The sequence below is a fragment of the Helianthus annuus genome, chromosome 6, assembly GCF_002127325.2.
Source record: "Helianthus annuus cultivar XRQ/B chromosome 6, HanXRQr2.0-SUNRISE, whole genome shotgun sequence".
In the NCBI taxonomy this organism is placed as follows: Eukaryota; Viridiplantae; Streptophyta; class Magnoliopsida; order Asterales; family Asteraceae; genus Helianthus; species Helianthus annuus.
In genome coordinates, this window is record NC_035438.2 from 140,737,222 (window position 1) to 140,748,396 (window position 11,175).

The following is an 11,175-nucleotide window of genomic DNA, read 5'->3' on the forward strand; positions in this document are numbered from 1 at the left end:
AAAAGAAATCTTTCCGGATGAGGGTGAAGATTTGTCGTAGGTTGCGAATGTATTTGAACAATTCTCTTGTAATATTTGGGATGTATATCCCTTTTTTTTGTTGGTGCGCTGTTGCGCAAGTAACTAAAACACTGCCGTGTTTGATAGTTTTTTAGGCGTATTTGTGTGCCAAGAATAGTATGCTATGTTTTTCGTTTTACAATATTTTGCATGAGTACGGTTACTTTTATTGAGTAAGGCGAATGAATTTGGTATAAAGCTCATGTGTGAACTTATGGTCGTTTGTGACGTGATCACTGACCGTTCATGAAGCTTATTTTGTAACTACCATAATGTTTTTGCGCTTACTAAAAGAAATTGCATGCACTTTGTAAGAAAAACACAGAAATAATAGAAACTTTGTTATTTTATTTAGGGATAGAGCACAGAGGCTTTTACAAAGTTTGCTAATATAATTATATGAAACTTAACTTACTCTCTAATATTCCCGCTTCGCTTGATAGATCATGTTTTCCTGCGGGAAATTCATAGAGTTGTCTCTTAAGTTTTTGCCCTTTTGCTTGGGCCCTCCTCACCCCGAGTTATCTGCTTAATTTCCTTGCGCACATTTTGGAGCAAATGTGTGAGCTCACCGCTTTTGAGGGCTTTCTCTATTTCTGTGCGTAAAGAAATGCATTTGTTAGTGGTATGCCCGTTGTCCTTGTGATACTCGCAGTATTGGGCAGGGTCTTGTCTGCGCTTATTTTTCATCAGGATCGGAGGTTTGAATTGATAGTCTTCAGTGCTCAAGACTTCCGCTGGGGTCTTAGTTAGGGGAGTCCACTGCCTCTCCCTATTCTCTTGTTTAGACTCCCTCTGCGCGGTAAGTTTGTTGATCGTTGTTCGAGCATCTTCAGACGAACGACTTCCCGAGTTAGACTCGCGCCATGATTTCTTAAATCTTCTCTCGCCAGTGGAGCTTAAATCCGCGGGTCTATTATATGGTGACGGTGGCCTGTTTGTGGTAAGATTTTTTTCGGTTTGCGCATAAACATTGGTTGCCGCCATCACCTTCTCCCAACTTTTAGCGAGACCTTCTGTTCTAGATAAGACCTTTATCATGTCATCACACCTAACCGCATACTTGAATTGGGCGCGGATTAGTTGTTCGTGAACACCACCAATCTCCAGTACTTCTTTGTTGTATCTGGTGATGAAATCCTCCAGATTTTCATCGTCATGGCGCCAAATGTTCATGACGTCAGACGTATCACGAATGGAGCGCCGTTGTTGACTAAAATGTGTCAGAAATTTTTCGCGCAGGTCTTTCCATGATTCGATCTGTCCGATTGGTAAGTTATCGAACCAGATTCTTGTTGCCCCGGTTAGAGTCTGTATGAACAGATGGCACCATAGCGGGAGGGTCCAACCCCCAACCAGACCTGCACTGGTAAACACTCTCAAGTGGTCATCGGGGTCTGTCAGCCCATTAAGCTTACCCACGTTGGATGGTAGTTTAGCTTTCTCAAGCGGAGCTAAAGCTATTTCCATGATGAACTTTGAATTTTCCGCTGCTTCCGCAGGGCGGTAAATCAAATCATAGTTGTGTTTTGCCTCAGGCTTATAAATCGCACGAGGCCTGCATTTATTGTAATTTGGCTGTAATCGATTGAACACACTGGTATTTGCACTTAAACGGTATGTTGGATCAGACTCATCGGTGTGGGTGTTCCGTTGGGAACCCAACCTATCGTGAACTGATTGTCTTCGGTGAGGGTGTGGTTCACCATGATATTCTCTCTGGTGACTTCCTGATTCACGTTTTGATGTGGATCTGGCATAAACTTCTGTATCCTCGTAAGTTGAATTCTCCCGTTGGGAAGTGTTAGCACGAGATCCTGGTCTCCGTGACTGAGTTAAGGGGGTAGTCTGAGCACACAGCTGTGTGTATACCGCATTTAGTACCCCTTGAGATCTGACGTACCAGGAAATTGGAGTTTCTCCTGGTGGCAGAATTGAATGAGCAGGGTTTGCTGGCAACGCTCCTGGAGTGACAGGGTCGTTTGCTTGATTGGATTGAACCTCGTTGTCAACCGAGACATCCTCTGGGATTCCTTCTACTTGAAAGTTGTTTTCGACATTCGGCCGGGGGCCGGTTTGTCGATGAGATGACGTTTCCTCCAAATGCAAATGAAAACGATGAAATGAATCGAAAAAACAAGACAGAAACGGGTGAAACAGAGAAAAAACGGTGGGCGCCAATGAAGAAACACTAGAAGAATTGATCAGAATCAATTATCTAGGGGGTTTGAATCCGCATAAAAAGGTAAGTTTCCTCTCGTTTGATCCGATTGCCACTGATCTCCTTCTCGGATAACTCTTCAAAAAAGAGGCACCGTTAGCCTCGCCAAGGGGAGAAAAAGGGTTCTCTCCTTGACCCGACTCCGGTGTGAGAATAAGTATGGGTTATGGAAGAGAAGATGTATTTGAGAAGTGTGTGTAACTTAACTTCATACCTGGGTTGTTTCTCATATTTATAGCCGGGAATATTTAGGTGGGAAAACCTGTTAGTGAAAAGATAACGGAAGATGCTAACCCCGTAAGCGGTTACATCTCCGTCCGTCAAGCTTCTTGATCCGACGTGAGTGCACACGGATCGCTGATTAGAACTATGGCTGGGGATTTGCCACGTGGAAAGTGATTAAGTGGAGTTTTCTTTCCAATTACATGCCATCGTTGTTATTTCAGGGAGGCCTGAGATGGCGACACGTGTCCAGACGGTTATAACCGTCTTAGTGGTGCACGATTGAGTTCCTTCTAGAAGATTACTGCTGTAATCTGGTGTGACTCCTTATCGTTTGGAATCATCTAAATAACTAAATCCCAAGTCTGGGTAAATAATATCAAAGTCTGGATATTGAGCGGAAGTTTTTACTTTAGGATTTTCATCCTTTGCGCAAGGACTTATGATTTCCTTTTAGCGCAAGTGTTGACTATTGCTTTAAACTTTTCTTTTGTAAGACCAGTGCGCGGCTGCGCAAGGCTAAAAGGTTGGAGAGCAAGGTTGTGGTATGGTCCCAAGTATTTATTATGAGGTTTTTGGGACCTTACCCCTTCAGCAGGTAAGTCTCCCATTTACCACCGAAATCTATGACACACGAACGAAGCATGTCTTCAAGAGTACTGAAGAAACACTAGATGAATTGATAGGAATCAATTATCTAGGGGGTTTGAATCCGCATAAAAAGGTAAGTTTCCTCTTGTTTGATCCGATTGCCACTGATCTCCTTCTCTGATAACTCTGCAAAAAAGAAGCACTGTTAGCCTCGCCAAGGGTAGAAAAAGGGTTCTCTCCTTGACCCGACTCCGGTGTGAGAATAAGTATGGGTTATGGAGGAGAAGATGTATTTGAGAAGTGTGTGTAACTTAACTTCATACCTGGGTTGTTTCTCATATTTATAGCCGGGAGTCTTTGGGCGGGAAAACCTATTAGGGAAAAGTTAACGGAAGATGCTAACCCCGTAAGCGGTTACATCTCCTTCCCTCAAGCTTCTTGATCCGACGTGAGTGCACACGGATCGATGATTAGATCTATGGCTGGGGATTTGCCACGTGGAAAGTGATTAAGTGGAGTTTTCTTTCCAATTGCATGCCATCGTTGTGATTTCAGGGAGGCCTGAGATGGCGACACGTGTCCAGACGGTTATAACCGTCTTAGTGGTGCACGATTGAGTTCCTTCTAGAAGATTACTGCTGTAATCTGGTGTGACTCCTTACCGTGTGGAATCAGCTAAATAATTAAATCCCAAGTCTGGGTAAATAATATCAGAGTCTGGATATTGAGCGGAAGTGTTTAATTTAGGATTTTCATCCTTTGCTTCATGGGAGAAAGCGCAAGGACTTATGATTTCCTTTTGACGTAAGTGTTGACTGTTGCTTTAAACTTTTCTTTTCTAAGACCAGTGCGCGGCCGCGCAAGGTTAAAATGTTGAAAAGCAATGTTGTGGCATGGTCCCAAGTACTTATTATAAGGTTTTTGGGACCTTACCCCTTCAAGTCCCCCCAGTCTAGTGTTTTACTTGTGCAAATAAGTGGAGCACTGGACTTTTAAGAAAGAACTACTTTTTGGCGCGAAAAATGGGGAATCTTCTATGAGAAGATTTAAGAAGATTTAAAAAGGTTTTTTGGGGGAGGTTATGACTTTTGTTCTCTTGTAATCATGACCTGACCTTTGATGACGTCAGTTTGTAATAAAAAATTTGTATTTGCGATACTTTGTCTTCTTACATTGGGATATGTAATGGCGCTTGTCAGACTTCATTAATGGGGACATGACATTTGCTTCTGTAGTGCCATCTGGAAAAGATGTTTGACTAGTGATCATGACCTTCTCTTTTCCCGAAGTTAATTTGCCTATATATATATATTTGGGTGCCTTTTCCTTTTTGTTTGGTTTTGGAAAAAATGAAGGCGAAATGTTCTCTTCGCTCTCGGCGACCTTTGGAAGTTCTAAGGGTTTGTGAAGTTGCTGTAAGTCTCCTGCTTCTTGCTAATTCCCCATCATTGGTGTTTGATGAAGAAGAAAAGCCGTTCAATGCTGCTTCTTCGGTGGTTGTCGGTTCTGTTCGCCGTCAAAAGGATGTTGTTGACGAGGGAATCAGTGTACTGGATGTTGATGGCTTGACAGCTCGTTTTCCAATGGTCCGGAAAGGAGGTTGCCAGTTGGTGTATCAACGCCGGAAGAATCGCCGGTGTGAGCAGGTGCCCATCGTTGATGACGATCCCGATGCTGGTTAGGTGTTGGCCTTTTTATTTTTTTAATTTGCTAGTTTTGATGTTAAAAAGTTTTGAAGATCATTGCTATGATCTTGTTATGAAGTGTTTATGCTACACTTGTTGATATATACATTTTGGTGTACTGCTGTACCCGTAGATTTTGTTTGCTTTCGTATGTTTGGATTACAATATGTTGCATGTGTTTTAATTGCTTTGGTCAGGTGGAGCGAATGAGAGATGGTATTTGTGCTCATGTGTGAACGTTTGTCTAGAATATGCGCTTATGTTGCGCTTTTTTTTCAGACTGTTCATGAGGTATACAATTTTTACCATATTGTTTTCGCGCAACCCAAAGGAATTACATGCAATTTGTAACAAACCGTAACAAGCATGAAAATATTGTTTGTAGTAATAAAGCGCGAGGCTTGTAATACAAGTGTAAATAGGAAATACATTGCATGTGAATGATTTGTCCTATATGTAACACCTGCGCAACTGCTGCGCATTCCAGGTGCGGGGAACTAGAGTCTCGTCGATTCTTTTTCGGGTGTATGCCCCTTTACCTAGGACCTCATTGATGATGTATGGTCCTTCCCATTTTGGTGCTAATTTGCCTGGTTTTTCTGCATTTGATGCTTCATTGTCGCGCAAGACGAAATCGTCGGGGACAAAGGTACACACGCGTACGCGTGCGTTGTAATATTTTTTCAGTTTGGATTTGTACCTTGCTTCTGTGATGGCGGCGTTCTCGCGCCTTTCTTCAAAAATGTCTAAATCCATTCTTCGCTTTTGCTCATTGTTTTGTTTTTCCATGGCTATCATGCACGGTGATGGTAGGCCGATTTCGGCTGGGATTACGGCTTCAGACCCGTAGACCAGACTAAATGGAGTTTCTCCCGTGCTAGTCTTTGGCATTGTTCGATGTGCCCATAGGATGCTAGGGAGTTCATCAACACATCCTCTGCGCGCTGTGCCCAATCGTGCTTTGATGCCGTCGACTATTTATTTGTTGATGCTTTCGACTTGGAGGTTTGCTTGCGGGTGTGCCACGGAGGCAAAGTTGTGTTCAATTTTCATTTCCTTGAACCATTTCTGTAGATCTTCTGAGGCAAAGTTAGTGCCGTTGTCGGAAATGATACACAATGGTAATCCAAATCTGCAGATAATATGTTCCCATATAAATTTGCGGATTACCATTGCTGGGTTGAGGCCAAGGCTTAGCTTCAACCCACTTCGTGAAGTGGTCGACTGCTACAATGATGAATTTTACTGCGCCTGGTGCGTCAGGAAATGGGCCAACGAGATCAATGCCCCATTGCTGGAATGGCCAGGCGGACGTGACAGGTACTAGTGGATTCTTTGGCCGGAGCGTTTTTGGCGCGTGACGTTGGCATGCTGCGCATTTCCGTAATATTTCTACCACGTCAACGTGCATTCCCGGCCAATAATATCCTGCGCTCATTATTTTAGCTACTACCATGCGTGGTCCAGCGTGTATTCCGCACAAGCCTTCATGGATTTCTCTGAACAGGTATTGCGCGTCTGTCTTGTCAACGCATCGGTGTAATGGTCCCATGAATGACTTTCTGTATAGAATGCCGTCCGCCATTTCGTAGTTTATTGCTTTATTCTGAATTTTCCTGGCTTCTGCATTTTCCTCTGGGAGTTTCCCGTGCTGTAAGTATAAGATGATTGGGGACATCCAGGACGGACTGCCGATCTCTATGATATTGACTTGTTTGAGAGGAACAGAGGGATTGGACAGTACCTCTATGCGTACTTCTTTTGTTAAGTGCTTAAAGCTGGTTGCGGCCAATTTGCTCAATGCGTCCGCATGTTTGTTTTCACTTCTGTTTATATGGTTGACTTTGAACGTTTGGAATTGACCGATTAATATTCGCGCTTGTTCTAAGTATAACGCCATAGCTTCTCCTTTTGCATCATAGTGCCCATTAACTTGTTCAGCTACTAGCTTTGAATCAACGTTAGCTTCGAGGTTTCTTGCCCCCATTTTAAGCGCTAAACGAAGGCCTGCTAAAAACGCTTTGTATTCTGCTTCGTTGTTAGTGCTTCGGAAGTCTAGGCGTATGGCATATGTGAGTTCGTGATCGTCCAGGCTGACTAGTCGGAGACCTGCCCCTGCCCCGTCATCATTAGAAGCACCATCTGTGTGCAAGGTCCAGACTCTGTCGTCGAAAACGGGTATAGGGTTCTGGATTGCCTCGCACTCTTGAACTTTGTCGATGGGAACTTCGATGGCAAAGTCTGCTAGAACTTGCCCTTTGATTGCTGGTCTTGGTCTATAGAGGATATTGTATCCTCCTAGCTCGATAGCCCACTTAGCTAATCGTCCCGCCACATCGGGTTTAGATAAGATCTGGCCTAAGTGGTAATTAGTGAGAACTGTGATGACGTGGCCCGAAAAGTCCCTACGTAGGCGTCGTGATGCATGTACTAGTGCTAGGACCAGCTTTTCTATCATTGAGTAACGAGTTTCCGGGCCGGTGAGCATCTTGCTTATATAGTAAATTGGAGTCTGAATGTTTTCTCGTTCTACCATCAATACTGCACCTACCGTTACTTCCGCAGCAGATAGATATAAAATCAGTCGTTCTTTTTCTCTTGGTGCGGTCAGCGTTGGCAGCTGAATTAAACATTCCTTCATTTGTTTGAGGGTTGCTTCTGCTTCAGGTGTCCACTGAAAGTGAGTTTTCTTCACGCAGTTTCGCAGCGTGCTGATGAATGGATAAGACTTTGCCGCATGATTAGCCAAGAATCTGTTCAAGGCTGCTAAGCGCCCGGCGAGTCTTTGCATTTCTTTTATTGTTGCAGGTGATGGCATTAGCTGGATGGCCTGCACTTTTTCTGGATTTACTTTAAAACCGTCTCTTGTGACTATAAAGCCCAAAAATTTTCCCTTCTCCATGCCGAAGGAGCATTTTGTTGGATTGAGTTTCAAGTTCACGCTATGCAAAGAGTCAAACGTGCGCTGAATATTGGTAAGCATCGTGTCTTCCTCCTGGCTCATGATGACGAGGTCATCCATGTATACCTCGACTGTCTTGCCAATGTCACCTCTGAAAATTGTGTCCATCAAGCGTTGGTAAGTTGCACTTGCGTTGCGCAGGCCGAAGGGCATTTTAGTGTAGCAGAAAATGCCCTTGTCTGTACGGAATGCGGTTTTGTCTTCGTCTTCTTCTTTCATCTGGACCTGATGATATCCTTTGTAACAGTCAAGAAAACATTTCCATCGAAATGACGCTAGGGAGTCGACTTTTTTGTCTATCTCGGGAAGTGCGTAGCAATCTTTTGGGCATGCTTTAGTCAGGTCTTTAAAGTTGACGCACATTCTCCATCCTCCACTATGTTTTTGGACCATTACTAGGTTGGCGACCCATGTATGGTATTGAACCTCGCGTAAGATTCCAGCGTTAAGTAGCTCTATCACTTGTTCATCGATAGCTTTTGCTTTCTCATTGCTGAAGCTGCGCCTTCCCTGAGCAACAGGTTCTGTTGAGGGTCGGATGTTCAGACAATGTTGCGCTATATCGCGCGGTACGGCAGTCATGTCTACTGGGCACAAAGCAAATATGTCTTTGTTATTGGATAATAACTCTTTTAACTGTGCTCGTGTTGCCGGGGAAATGGCGTGCCCTAGCTGAATAGTTTGTTCTGGATATGCATCGTTCAGAATCCATTTCTCTGGTTCGTTTGATGTTGAGGGTTTGGCTACCTTCGTTGGTGGCTCGTCATCTACATACATGACTTCTTTGCTTGAGTATAGTATTGCGACTCCGGTTTCTGTTGGGAATCCGCACGCAGCATGTGGAATGGAAGTGATCATGCTGAATTCTCTTTGTGACCTTCTTCCAAGCAAAACATCATGGCGCGATGTTGCTGGCATGACCATGAAATTTACTTTGACTGTTCGTGAATGCTCATATAGTCCGTCCTAATGGGAATACAGCTTCATTGCAAAATCCGGTGAGAGGAAAATCAACCGGTTCTAGACGTGCTTTGTCTTCTAGATCAAGTTGTTTGAAACATTGTTCGTATATGATGTCCATCGAACTTCCCGGATCTATGAACATATAGTCCGTCCAGTAATGGCCGAAGATGCCAGTAATAATTACTGGTCGTTCTTCCTGAGGGCCTCCAGGAACAACAGGAAACACAACTTGTTATTCCCTCCATGTTGATCTTGACATCGTTTATTTGGCCTTCGCGGAGGGCCTCCTTGTATCATGTTTATATGTTTTGATTTAACTTTCTGATGGCTGCTATTTCTGGTTTGTTGACGTATATCAATATTACGACTAGATTGGATGTCTCCCCGACATGGCGTTGGTGGGTCCAATACTACAGTGTCAATTTCTTCACCAGATCTGATGTTTGGGAACTCGGATCTGGCAATTTGCATAACAATTGTGTTTAAAGCAATCCGGCATCTGTTAAACCAATACTCTAGGGATCTCACTATGATTGGATCTGAGAAATTCTTCCTGTCTGAATGACCATTGTTTTCGTTTGCTCCCATGATTCCGTTAATCTGGGTATTTTGGGTTGTAGAACCCTCGAACTCAGATCGAGGACCTGATGGGTGAGATAATGAATTGTCTGCCATGCGAAAAATCGAGAATAAGACAACTGAATCGAAACGAGACAAAAACTGAAAAAACAGAGGAATCGGTGGGCGCCAATGAAGAAACACTAGATGAATTGATCGGAATCAATTATCTAGGGGGTTTGAATCCGCATAAAAAGGTAAGTTTCCTCTCGTTTGATCCGACTGCCACTGATCTCCTTCTCCGATAACTCTGCAAAAAAGAAGCACCGTTAGCCTCGCCAAGGGGAGAAAAAGGGTTCTCTCCTTGACCCGTGTAAGATCCAAACTTTTTAAAGACACTAACGAACTTTCATTTAACAAAAAGTGAACGGGTCGAATAATTTACAAACCAAAATTCTGCATTTAACTTGGTAACGAACAACACAACGACTACAAAAGTTTTCAACCCAAACATTACATAAACTACTAACATAGTCTTCTAACTACAAGTTCAACATCTTACTACTTTCGGATCATAAAACTTACAAAAGACCCGTTTGGAACAAAAGGAAAGCATTTAACAAAAGTTTTGACTAAAACTAGTTTCTTCACGGAAGCGTGCATCATGAATGTGTTCGATCCAAGTAACGCCATTTAACAAGTCGCTTTACCTATATACAACCAAACCGTTAGACATTTAGTTACTAAGGTTCATACAACGTTATTTACAAACACGACCCTCAAGTAAACCTTCTTCCGAATATGAAGTTTCTTCCATTTTTCACATTACTCGTCTAACTCATTCGGCCCATACCTAAATTACATAATCGGCTTGCAATAACTCGTTACAAGTAAACGAATTCAACCATTGAACAATAGTATGCCACGACAATACATGCTAATAACGTTATGTATGCAAGAACTTACCTTTGTCGTTGTTCGTTTGTGACCCGGTACGACTTGAGCTTTCTTCCTTAATTCCTACAATCCAAAATCACATACTTTAAACTCTTGTCATTCTTTTCATTCCGTTTTTAACATGCTCATGCTAACAAACAACAAAAATCCCAATTTTAACCATTTATCTTTGTAAACTCATCTGATCATCTCACTCAAGCATTTTAACGAACACTTGGTGTGCATACCATTAATTAAGCATAGTGTACAAGCATTATATGCACACCTTAGCTAGTTCATGTCAATAACATCAAGAACATCAATCTTACTCAAAATTACATACAATCTTCATCTTAAATAAGTTTCACCTAATAATATCTCATAAACAACATCATCATACGAAAATCATTATACTAATCTATACCAATTTCACATTACACCTCATAACATTCTTATACTAAACGGGTTATCACTTTCACATATCAATTCAAACAAATTCGTGTTTAATTAATACTTCATAAGATGTTCCTAACCCATATACACATTAATTTCATACAAACTCATGGATTTACTTAAAACCCACTTCATTCATGTTCACCAAAATGCAAATTTCAACATACCTTATGTCTAGAATGTTAAGATGATTAGAATTGATGAACATGCATTTGATTATCTTCCATTCTTCTCTTTGATTTGCTGGATTTTATGATAGTAAGGGGTTTTTCCCCTTTTTCCTTGTTCTCCAGGCGACACCAAACACCCACACAGAATGTGTGTGGTGTGTATTTTAATGTTTTGTAATTCAACTTTCATGACTTACACATTCAGCCCCTCTTCTATGTACATTTGTTTTAAATGGCCAAGACTTATTCCTATTAGCTAAAGTTCATAATTTTTAACCATCTTTATAATAATACTTGATTCTACACATGATCTTGCCATATTTTTATTATTTCCATTCTAGCATTCATATACTA

The 11,175-nt window shown here is 42.2% G+C and overlaps 1 long non-coding RNA gene across 1 annotated transcript; it reads right to left on the minus strand.

Annotated features, from left to right (window-relative positions):
- Positions 1–9,702: 9,702 nt before the first annotated feature.
- Positions 9,703–10,949, minus strand: LOC110939454. The gene is made up of 3 exons (XR_002592265.1): positions 10,819–10,949; positions 10,229–10,282; positions 9,703–9,972 (listed from the first exon to the last, which is right to left on the minus strand). It is a non-coding gene; the product is annotated as an uncharacterized LOC110939454 (long non-coding RNA).
- Between the last annotated feature and the right edge of the window lie 226 nt (positions 10,950–11,175).